At 38.0% G+C, this 12,270-nt stretch overlaps 1 pseudogene; it reads left to right on the top strand.

Annotated features, from left to right (window-relative positions):
- The first annotated feature begins 4,625 nt into the window (after positions 1 to 4,625).
- Positions 4,626 to 4,866, top strand: LOC105981441 (annotated as a pseudogene).
- Positions 4,867 to 12,270: the final 7,404 nt, after the last annotated feature.

Here is a 12,270-nt window from a genome sequence, read left to right as displayed (position 1 = left end):
TAAAGTTTTTCTTTATCATTATCAATCCATTATCATTGATAATTTTACATATTTCTCAAAAATCCCTCAAAGGAAAGTTTATTTTTCATCAATCTACCCAATCAGTTTTCTGAAGATAGGAAAGACAACCCAGTTTCTCTGGATACCCAAAATGACTTTGTTAACATTCCAGGCACTGGGCTAGGTGCAGAGGGTGGGGATGAATAACAAGGTCTTGTCTCTAAGAGCTCAGCATCTTGTTGGGGAGACAGACATGTAAACAAAATAAGCAAAGTATTAGAAGAAGAATGTATAAGACTCTGATCCAACCCAGGAAAAGAATGACTAACCCTGCCCGGAGGGTGGGGTTAGGTGGCAGAGGCTCTCCCAACAAAACACAGAGGTGGAAGTCAGTCTTAAGCACTGGGGAACAACTTACTTCTTTGGCTTGAAAAAGGTGCAGGTGTCCTAGCAAGGAAGTGCGGGAGGTTCCAAGTTTTGCACAGATAGAGGGGTCTGTGAACCTGGGTAGGATGATATGACAGTGAAAGTAGAGGAAGTCGGTGATGGAGTTGGTGTGGGTATTGTGGATTAGTATCCTGAATTTGAAAGAAACCATGAGCTCCATAAAGGAAGCCTTAGAATTTTGTCTGTAGGCAATAAGGACTTAATGAAGGAATTTATCCTGTCTGGAAACCTCAGAGCAATAAAGTTGTTCAACTCTAGCAACCCTGAATTGGGGAAATGTAAGGAATATGTTTCTAGAATTTAAGAAATCCATTATTTATTTTTCATTTGATTGATTTTGCAGCTGCCAACTGGATGCTAAGAACAACAATTAATATTTACAAGATAAAATACATGTGTATGGCCTTAGAATCACCATGTAGGGTTTTTTTTGGCTCAGCCTTCTTTAAGAATATATTTCTTAGAGAGGCTAAATAATGTTCCAACATCTCACAACTTAAGAAATAGCAGACATAAGTCCAAAGCACATTTTTTATTGTAAATGTTAGAAATTTTTAAAAGTATAAGAAGTGGCTTTACTAAGCAAAAGTACAGACATAGAGACCAGTAAATATACCACAATATATTTTTAAATATGCCAAAATATACTTTTTTACAACTTCAAAAAGAAATACAGAAGAAAAGTTTAAGACTTCTGTATGTGTCAAAAAAAAGGCCTGGCTAAGCTTGATTTACAAACAAGTAAGCCTAAACTAAGTGTAAAAACAGAGAATTAACACTAAGACGTAAGAAATTGCTTCTTGTTCACTTCCCAGTCTGATGCATTTTGGTTGGAACTCTTGGGTGAACCTCTCATTCCCACACCCCCTTCCCCGGGGCAATTTGAGGTCCAGGCTCTTTATGCTTGGGGCCACCCCTTTTTATGGCTGCAAGTGTTTCCTGCCAGGAGCCAGACAGCAGATAAGACCCTGTAGAGCTATCTCATTCTAAGGCTTAGCACAATCATGTGATCTGCTTTTGCCAGTGAAAGGCTAGCAAATGTCACTCCGGCTGGAAAAGCATATTGCATCTGGCCTTGCTCATCCTGTTCCTCTGCCATCTGAGGTCCATGTCCTTTCTACTGAAAAATACCCATTTCCAGTTGAATGCTATATACTCTGGGGAAAATACGTCTTATCATTGTTTGAACTCACTTCTGTGACAGCTATCTCAATATAAATGTTGCTTTTCATGTTATAAACAACAGTAATACTTACCATGTTTAGGTTATCTGTACCAGTAAGCTTACACGTAAGATTCAGAAATGGCAGATACAATCTGAGAGGGATTGGTGAAAAATACAGCCAGATGCTATTAAGTGAGCTAAATTAATGGTATTCTATGTTAGTTTCCTTTGGCTGACTAATGAAAACCAATATAAAGAGTTTAAGGGAAAATCTTGTTATTTTCTCATACTCTCTCTTCCAGATTATACTAGAATCAAGTCAAATCAAATTCTACATATATGGACATGAATTTACAAAAGTAGTTCATAAAACCCGGAAATTTGATGCTGTTGCTGCTCTCTGTTCTTGTGAGAGTTCTCCCCATATCTTGCCACTGGGGGAATCAGAAGATTGTCCCTTATCCTGACTCCAGGCATAGCTGATATCTCTCTTCAGAGTTCTTTATCGCACCACAGCCTGCAGAGTCACATGTTTGATAACAAGACACAGAAAAACGCCTTCCATGACTGACACAGCTTCAACATTCACATAACCATTGTAACCATTCTTCTATAGGTTGTGCTAAGCTAGACGATGATTTACAAAGAAAAGTTGCCTAGAACTGGGAAGGGTGGGGGAGCATTTGTCTCCAGAGATCTTCCCTACCTGGCAGAGGTGCTAACTACTGAGTTAACTCCTCCCCTGGCAAGAATGTAGGTATACCATGAGATTGATTGGGCTGGATCTCGCTCAATGCCTGGGAGAAAAACCAAGCTTTGTCTGGCTTTCAGGTATCCTCCCTTGAACAGCCAGACTCCTTTCCCTGACCCACAGAGATGTGGTAACTTGCAGCAGCACTAAACGAGGATTAGCACTCCCACGCTGACATTAGCCATTGATTGAAATGTGGTTTCAGGCAAGGGAAGGAGGAAGTACACAGAACAATACAACCAAGTTCATTGTGCTAATTCTGATGCACATCTCCCTGAGAACCAGGTGTGAACTGAATAGATAGGATATTAAAGGCTCAGGGTTCCACTGCGTGGTATAGAAAGGTAGGTATGTGTTAGCCCTGTCAACTTCACCTGACTCATAACCGTCATTTCTCCATTTTTGTTCTTAAATGCAGTCCTCTTTACTCTTTGCTTTTCCTTACCTGATAGGAAAGTATGATTCAATAGAAAAAAATAATAACCTAGGGAAAGCTCCAGTCTGGACAACCACAGCCCTACCTCAAAGAAGAGATAAGAACTGTACTAAGAGTCCTGCCAAATTTGGAGTATGGATACAGAAGTAATGGTGAAGATTTGTTAATTTGTCCAGACTACATTTATCTCATGATGATGGTTGTAAGGGATTATTATCAGAAACCAAGAGGTGAAAAACTAAAGAATATGGTGTTTAAATTACTTGACAGTTCTTATTCAGATAATAAATAATAGATATGAGATTTGATGTAAAGTTTCCTTTACCCAAACCAGCTGCTCCACCATCTTGTTTCTTTTTACCACCTGTATATGGCTCCATCTGTGCCCAATATACTTTACTCATGTGCCTAGTATTTAATGTTAGCTGTCAGATACTGGAGAATGTCTGATGATTTTTCTATGTATAATTTATTTCCTTTTTTTCTTTGAGTCTCCTACTGTGAGCTCTTAGTTTAGGTGATTTGAATAAGTCTAATCTTGTCCTGTCCATCTGGAAGTGATCAGTTACCTCTGATAACATGAATTAGTTCAAAACTGAGTATCTGATACAGTCCTTATCACCAAGAATTTGGCTTGGACCTTTCTCAAGAGCCTTTAGAAAAGAGAATGCTCTGTTAGTAGAGCAAGAAATAAACTTAGGTTGCTACTAGGCATCTTTCTAAGAAATAGGTTCTGAAAATGAGGCACATGTACAAAAACAAGAGAAATAAAGAAGCAAGGAGATATATTTCTTTCTTTTCTTTTTTTCTGTTTTTCATTCTTTACCCTTTTCTTCTTCCTTTCCTCCCTTTCTTTCCTTCTCTTTCTCTCTCTTTCTCTTTCGTTCCTCTTCCTTTTCCTCCTTCCTTCCTTCTTCCCTTCCTTACCTTTTTCTATCTCTCTTTTCTTTCACTCTCTCCTTTCTTTCTAAATTGATGACATATTTTGTTTGCAAGACACACATTATGTCTGGATATTGCACAAGGTTAACCAAAATAGAACACATCTCTGATTTCATGATTTTAGTGTTATGGGGAGATAGATAGAAATCACATACTCACTGAAATGAGTGAGGACTGAAATGAGTGAGTGGTATCACGTTTTATGGGTGCGCTGAGGAAAGAAACTTTGTTTCTATGAAAAATATATTGCAAATTTTTCCTGGAAGGGGATTCAGAGAATCTTTTGCTATACAATTAATATCTGATAGATATGTGGGATTTAAGAAGTTGTGAATTGGGATAAAGTGTGGTTCCAGTATAGGGAACAGAAGATGAGATTGGCTTAATTGGATATCCAGAAAAGTAAATGAAGGCTAAATTAGTTGGTAGAAGAAAAGAACAGGGAGAACAGTAGTATGAGGAATTGAAATAGTAGTGTAAGAGGTAAGAGCCATGCTACGGGGGGCCATAGACTAGAAAGGAGGAAGATACTCATCTCAAGAGAGAAAAGAAGCCATTGCAAGATTGAAGCATGCAGACATGCTTACACTTTATTTTGGAAGTCAAACCCACAATGATCACATAAACCAGTTTGAATCATTTTGTAACAGTTTAGGGAAGAGATAATGGCATCTTGGATTAGGAAATATTTACAGTAATTACAGAAGAACCCAAACTAGAAGAGAGTCGGATGTGAAGGCTTTTGAGGTCTGGGTTTGGAACCCAGCCGCAAGATGCACCTGGGACTATGTGAAATGAAATGAGGAGTTACCTAAGTCACACAGCTAATTAAGTAGCAGAGCTGGGATTAGAACTTAGGTTTCCTGCCTCTCAGGATTGCTAAAATGAGTCTATGGAAACAAACCCTTAGTGACCTTTTAAAACAAACCATTGGATGGCTAGTTGCGGTAAAATTAAATTCTGGAGTCGATTATCAATGGGACTTGTCTTGCCTTGATGGCTACATGAACATGGCCTGGGGGCAGACATAGGAATATGTAAATAGACAGCTGAAGAAAAGTGGGAGATGCATTAATCTGGGCAAACAATGTGTTGTGCATCAGAACCAAGAAGAGAAGTGTGTGAAAGATACCCAGGAGGTAGTTTATTTTGTAGTTAAACACATTTTTATGACATAATTTTCCAGTTTTTTTGAGTTATAACTTGTCCTATTTTCATCATAGCTTGTGATTTTTCCATTAACATGTAAGATAGAGATGTATAAAACTACGATTGACTTGTAAAGAATTTCTCATTTAAGTTTCATTTTCTTTTACATATGTGTCAATATAGGAAATGCTGAAGGAATTAAAGAAATGTTAAAACCTAAGAAGCAAACAAACAAAAGCAACAAGTCTAACTTGAGAGGTAATGTGAAAGTGAATCTTGTTGTAAAAGAAGGGTGTGAGGATGATAATGCCTAGGTATCTGGCATTATCTAGATGGAAGACATTACCCTTTAATGACATATAGATCACTATTAGACAACCTGAGCTAGGGTTGAAGGAATGAATTCACACTCAATCCTATAGAGTTAAAAGTGTCTTTGAGATATGTAAATAGATATTTTTAGCAGCAGAATTTTAGAGCCAGTTTCCAGAGCTCTAGAATATGAATAATATGAATATGATGAATAATATGGCTAAAGATAAGTATGTAACAATTGATGAGATGAAGGCTGCAATGCTTGGTAAGAAATGTACGTATTATCCTGCCCATGCAATTGTAACCCCTCTGTACAGTATGTTCACAAATAAAATAAAATAAAATTAAAAAAAAAACAATTGATGAGATGAACCCTTATTCCCCCAACTCCTTGAAGCCACCATTTCACTTTCTTTATCTATTATTTTTATTCTAGTTACTTCAGAGAAGGTATTTTTCTTTGTTTGATGTCAAGGCTTCTTTCATTGAATATATTCAAGGTTCAGCCATGTTGTGATGTGTCAGAAGTTTCTGCCTCTTTAAGACTGAATAATTGTCTATTGTGTGTGGGTATTACATTTGCTTATTACTCATACATTGTTTCTCCCATTATACAAGACCTTCCTACAATATTTGATTGGCTTAAGCAAGGACAGAAACAAGGTCAGATTCAAAGGAGCTGAGGAACAGAGCTTCACTTCTTGGGAGGAGTTCTAAAGTCATATGACAAGCAATGTGGTTGTCTTGAGTGGAGTAGGGGGTCACCATTGTTAGCAATTACCTTAATAATCTTTTATAATAACTCTTCTCCCTCTTTAGACTCACCTGGACTTGCAATTGCATGCTGATTTGTGTGTTTATTTATGCTTGTCTCTTTCAGTACATGAGAGCCATCTACAAGCCAAGACTAGGTGGGCCTTTATTTGAGCTGAATATTTCTTCCTACTCTAAATTTTGGCTCATAGTAGGTTGTAAGTGAATGATTAATTTACCTCTTGGCTAGTACCCCAGGTTAATACAAGCACTGGATCTAAACTCTTGGCAAGTTGACCCAGACAGATCTTGCAGTTGACTAGTCTGATACCCCACAAGGAAAGTTATGGCTAGTTGCAGCTTAAATAAGAGATCCTACAAATTTCTGGAAAGTTCAAGACAGCCAAAGGTACACTATAGGCATAGAAGCATGTTTGAAACATCTGAAAATGCTTAGAGAAACAGCCTGAGAGCTTGGTGGTCCCATCTGTGTTAACTGCATCCATCAGTAATTAGAAATCTTGTTAAAAATACATAAATGTGCAGGTTATCTGTTTTAAGGCTTTGTGTCAACAGGTCTGAAGTATGCCTCTGGCATCTGTACCAATACAGTTGGTTGGTTTCAGTTGCTATTTTCCTGGCATCCTGGGGACAGCTTACTGTAGCCCCTGATTGACACCAACATGAACTCATCACATTTTTTTCCTATCAATTCGAAGTGTCCCTGTTTATGTTTCTTAGGTGCCAGTGTCACGAAGAATCCCCATCTTGGGGGTTTGGGTTGGAGCATTGCAGGACTATACTGAATGTTTTCTAAAATTAATGGTATCAATTTTTGACTTCTTTTCTCCAGCTCAAGAAGAAATCATTTTTTCTCTCTTACAAACACACACACACACACACACACACACACACACACACACACATACACATCATTGTTTCTGTCTTACCTTTTTCCCACTTTCAATTTTCCTATGTTAAAATTTTTCTGGTAATTGTGATGTATCTACACAATGGAATTCTCGGCTTCCATCAGAAAGAATGACATTACCCCGTTTGTAAGGAAATGGAAAGACTTAGAAAAAATTATATTAAGCAAAGTTAGCCAGACCCAAAGAAACATGTTGCATGGTTTCCCTCATTTGTAATAATTAGAATGTGCTTGTAAATCTACAAGTAAACCTAATGGATAGTAAAAGACAAAAATTACACTTGGACATGACAATTTAAACAGGACTTTAAGCATTCACATAGTGAGACCAGAGGAGGATATTCTTAGAAGAGGATATCAAGGCTCCATAGCTAGGTGAATGTGATCATATAAAATGATACATATTAAAATGAACTCCAAGAAATGAAAACAAGAAGTTTTTTTTGAAATTTACGTTTTGGTTGTTTATTCTGCTTTTCCCCTTTTGTCACTGTTTTTTATTTTTGTGCCTTTTGTCTTGTGTGTAACTTTGACTGATATGGGGATGAGAACGGGAAACACGGAAATTATGAGACAAAGGGCGAACTAATACAGCCAGTGATACTCATTAGACACCATGTTGAAAATGAGCGATACAGGTTGTATGTGGGGGTGGTCAAGAGGAAAAAACCTCCAAGAAAATGAGTTAAGAGGTGACACTGTTCAAAAAGAAATGTACTCAATACCTTACGTATGTAACTGTAACCCTTTTGGACATCACATTTGTAATAAAAAAATTTTAATTAAAAAATAAAACACACTCACTTTAAAGAAAAACAAGCTTCTGCTAATATAGCTGCTATAATTTCTGTTTTCCAGAAGAGATCTTAACTCTGTTGTACATATTAAGCTCCAGATGTCTTCATCTTTTCAGTGGAGTCACCTGGTAGACTCCTTCATACAGAGGAAAGTACTGTGTAGACTAAATGCTGGCCAGCCTCACACACTCACCCACATGGATTGTTTGCAAAACTCCACCCAGATGATGCCTCCACATACCCACAAGACCCAAATATCCACACCTACTTATGGAACATGTTGCACACAGGCAACAGTTCCAACAGCAAGCATCTAGTTTAAGGTATTCAGTGCTCATCTATTTAGCCTCCACAAATGGGCCCATGAAGCACAGAAGGGAGGAAAGTAACTTACCCTACTTATTACCAGTGTCCCTGCAGACGAATGATGGGTGATCCAGGCCCCACCTGCCCTGTTGCTTTCTAGAATAAAACTAATTACGACTGGCTAAAGCCAGAAAAATCTCACCTGCTATTTGTAATATATTTAATTCTCCAGTGACAGATGTGGAACCTAAGCGTGAACACATCTATCTGATTTTATGATCCTAAAAAACCTTCTTTACTGTCTATAGGTAGTTTTAAAAAGGAGTTGCCATTCACTGAAGCAGTTTATCAATACAATACATCTTGATTGACCTCACCCCCTTCAACAGTCTCACCCACCCATCCCAACCCTCCTCTTCCTTTGCTTATCTTAACTTTAGGTTATGCATTGCATATTTTGCAATTTAACATAGCAATTTATTTATTTATTTTTTATTGTGAAAATACCGTACAGAGGGGTTACAATTACATGGGCAAGATAATGAGTGCATTTCTTATCAACGTTGTTGCCTCCTCCTTTGTTTCCCTGTACCATCCCTTCCCATCTCCCCCACCCACTTCCGTCTATCTCCCCCTTCCCCCCTCCCTTGCCAAAGTTGTAAAGTTTGGTTTTTGACATAATGACTGTACATCACATTGTTGCAATGGGTCCACCTGTATCCTTAGTTAAACGATTTGTTTTTTCCCTTCCCCTCCACAAATTATACCAACATCAAATACAGTGAAAACAGGGGTTATACCATGGGGGGGAGGGACAAACAAAGCAACAAAGAAATATCTTATAAATATGTTAGAAACAATAGCAAGAAAGAAAAAAAAACATTTGAGTCCTTATCTTGGGGTTCATTCGCCTAACATCAACTTATCTGACCGTTAAAAAAAGCAATTTATATGTACAAAGCATCTTGACCTGTGTCACCACTTCAACATCTTCACCCCCCTTCAACCCACCCCTTCTTGTATATTTTTCAATCCTGTGGTGTATAAAATAAATTCTTGCCTGCATTCTCCTGACCCTTCCCCCTCTATTCTTCTACCCCTTTCCTATACTCCTGTAACAAGCAAAAGAGGTATGCAATTATTCCTCATTCTAACTCACTCTTCTTTGGGGCCAATTCTTTTCTTTTTCATATATATTTGTATTGTAAAAATACTGTACAGAGGGGTTACAGTTACATGAGTAAGGTAATGAGTACATTTCCTATCAAGAATTGTTACCTCCTCCTTTGTTTTTCCCCTACCATCCCTTCCTCCCCACCTCCCCAATCTCCCCCCCACCAAAATTGTAAAATTCGTTTTCAATATAGTGTCTTGTACATCTCATTGTTATAATGATAGTTACATAACAATCATTATAACAATGAGATGTAAATGTACAATGTATCTTTATTTAAGCATTTTGTTATATCCTTTCCCATCTTGGGGTCAATTCTTAATGAAGATGTTATATCAAGAGAACACATGAGGATTGATTCAAACAATTTTAATAGAGATGGTATTTTTTTTATTAACGCAAACAATGTGTTCCTTCTGGAGCCTGAGCTTACTAAGAAGCAAAGCACCCCTGATCACAAACATTGTTTAATAGAACAAATCCAAATGTAAAACCTAGTTCTTATTAAAGAAATGTGAATCCATTAAAAATCTCCATGTTTCAAATCTACCAAATCCATCTGTATCACAGTGCCCAACTCAGATGTGATTTCCTTCAAAAATGTTGTCAACTGTCCCAGTTACTTCTGTAATATGCTCTTCTTCTGTATCCTAATAATACCTGATCTGTCCAGGGCATATGTTCTTTCTCCTTATCATATATATATATATATATATATATATATATATATATATAATGTTTGAGGCTTATATCATCCTGTGGCTGGAACAAGTTGTTGTGTGAAAGCCTGTGTGTGGAAGACACACATGGCCCATGCACAGCACAATGGAGCCTTTAGTAGTTGGACCCTGGTGGGGGGTACATAGGGGTTGTGTCTTCAAAGAGTAGTGGAACCTCAACCATTTCCTCTTTCTCCTTTTTCTTTGTGGCCATAACAGAAGTTTGGGTTGTTTGTTTGTTTTTCTTTCTGACTGACAGTATTGACGGTGGAACTCAGGTTCTTGTGCTTCCTAGGCAAGCACTCTGTCAGTTGAGTTAAGCTTCCAGCCTCCAAGCTTTTTATTGCCAGTACTGGGCCTTGAACTCTGGGCCTGGGCACTGTCCTTAAACAACTTTTGCTCAAGGCTAGCCCTCTACCACTTGAGCTACAGCACTACTTCTGGCTTTTTCTGTGATCAGTTGGAGATAAGTCTCATGGACTTTCCTGCCTGGGCTGGCTTTGAACTTCAATCCTCAGATCTCAGCCTCCTGAGTAGCTGGGATTACAGGCCTGGCTTCCACACCTTTCTTTGAGTTGGGTTGGGTTTTGTTTTTGAGGAAGAATCTCACTAAGTTTACTCAGGTTGGTCTCAGATTCACACATTTGCTTCTGTCTTTCCAGTCTCTGGGACTACACACATGAACCACCATGACTAGCTGAAATGAATCAGTCATAGAATGAAATCACTCAATTTTCTTTCTTTTATGTTGCTTATTTTAAAGTTGTTTATCAGCTAAGCTCAGATCTGAGGATGGTGATTTGAGGCTAGCCCAGGGACAGTGCCCAGGACCAGAAAAAAAAGTAGTTGATTATCTTGATTTTTTTTATAGAATGCTAACACAATATCAAACAGAAAATTGCATACAAAAATTTTATAAGCATAAAGTTTGTTACAAGAATCATGTTGAATGAGAATCACTGAATTTGGCAGTAAGGCCTAATTTTTACTATTCTTTTTATAGTAGTGCAGCAACTCTACACAGTGTTGCTGCTGTTGGGCTATGCTCTTTATCTCTACATTTATTTATTTATTTATTTATGTTGGTCTGGGCCTGGGCACTGTCCCTTGGCTCTTCAGCTCAAGGTTAGTGCTCTACCAATTGAGCCACAGTGCCACTTCTGGCTTTTTCTGCTTATGTGGTGCTGAGGAATTGAACCCAGGGCTCCATGCATGCAAGAAAAACACTCTACCACTGAGCCAACTTCCCAGCCCCCATCTTTACTTTCAAATAGAAAAAAAAGGCATACTCAGCCACAACTTAGCATTGCTTACTTAGAAAATTGAATGATATATTATAAACTGAGACTTGCTGGGGTCAATAGTTTTTAAACAACAGGAAACACTAGTTCACACCTGCGATTCCAGCTACTCAGGAGGCTAAAGCATGGAAGCGTGGTTCAAATGGAAGAGCACTGGCTATGAGCAAGCAAGTGGAGTAAACATGAGGCCAAGTTCAAGCCCCAGTAATAGAAAAATAGTAATAGCAATAGCAATAGTGGAATAATTTTCTGATTTCCCCTCAGATGCTGGGAATTTGATCTGCACATTTTCTGTAGACAAACAATAATCTTGATTCTTCAGCTGACTTCTATTTTCTTCCATTGGATACATGTAGATGGAAATATCCTCTGAGCCATCACCACAAAGTGAACTTCTGTGCTGGTGAGAACTCTTAGCGTCTTAGATTTTTGAAGTGGAGGCCTTTATTTTTCATCTGTGCACTGTTTTGTTCAAAGAAAATCTTAGAATCTAATCCAATAAGTTTAATAATAAATCGATAAATCTCAGTAAATTCTCGTTAGCAAGTTTGTGGGAGTCAAGGAACTATATGGAATGTGAAAGTCTCTTTATTTTCAGGCCCACAAAGGTAGTTTTTGGTGAGAATCAAATGACTACCTAAACAGTAAAAGCTAGAATAACTTCCTTCCTTCCTTCTTTCCTTCCTTCCTTTCTTCCTTCCTTCCTTCCTTTCCTTTTTTGCTTCCTTCCTTGCTTCCTTGCTTTCTCACTTTCTTGCTTTCTCTTTCCCTAAATCTTTGCCTAGGGTACTCAGTACTGAGGGGTCCCCATTTTTCAGTCAAACCTAGGCAAATATGACTTCTTAGATAATTTCTAAACACTGGACCTCTTTGCCAATGGCAGTGGTCTTTTCTTGGGAATAATCTCAAGTGGAAGAACTGCTCAGCTTCATGTACCAGGGAAGGGATAAATTTCAAGGAAACCATATCCATATCTTTCAGGTGAGCAGAATTCATCCATATTTAACAGATAAGATAGCTCAGGTTCCAGGAACATTTATAAAAGCTTGCCAGACACAAATTGCATGCCTATAATCTTATATCT

The sequence above is a fragment of the Dipodomys ordii genome, unplaced genomic scaffold, assembly GCF_000151885.1.
Source record: "Dipodomys ordii isolate 6190 unplaced genomic scaffold, Dord_2.0 Scaffold13, whole genome shotgun sequence".
Lineage (NCBI taxonomy): Eukaryota > Metazoa > Chordata > Mammalia > Rodentia > Heteromyidae > Dipodomys > Dipodomys ordii.
This window is presented reverse-complemented; position numbering and strand designations above follow the sequence as displayed.